The 232-nt window shown below is 43.1% G+C and overlaps 1 protein-coding gene across 1 annotated transcript in view; it reads right to left on the reverse strand.

The window, feature by feature from the left end:
- ITGB5 (integrin, beta 5) overlaps positions 1-232 on the reverse strand; it is a 57,940-nt gene that overhangs the window by 27,377 nt on the left and 30,331 nt on the right. The window lies entirely within an intron of this gene.

Genomic DNA, 232 nt, shown 5'->3' on the forward strand with positions numbered 1-232 from the left:
CTGGCCTTGTCTTGCTGGTCACACTATTGCTGATACAAGCCAGGATGCTAATATAAGCCAGGATTCTCAAACAGTAACAGGAAAACCTTGACATTTAATGGACCAGGAAAAGAACAGCAGACCACAGTAATAAAACCTTTGCAGGAGAGAGCCTGACTATCTGGGATTAGAGAAAAAAAAAAAGCCCGTTCTTGCCTATTGTGTCCTGCTGCCTGATAAAGACCTTTTGGCT

The sequence above is a fragment of the Buceros rhinoceros genome, unplaced genomic scaffold, assembly GCF_000710305.1.
Source record: "Buceros rhinoceros silvestris isolate BGI_N320 unplaced genomic scaffold, ASM71030v1 scaffold7030, whole genome shotgun sequence".
Classification (NCBI taxonomy): domain Eukaryota; kingdom Metazoa; phylum Chordata; class Aves; order Bucerotiformes; family Bucerotidae; genus Buceros; species Buceros rhinoceros.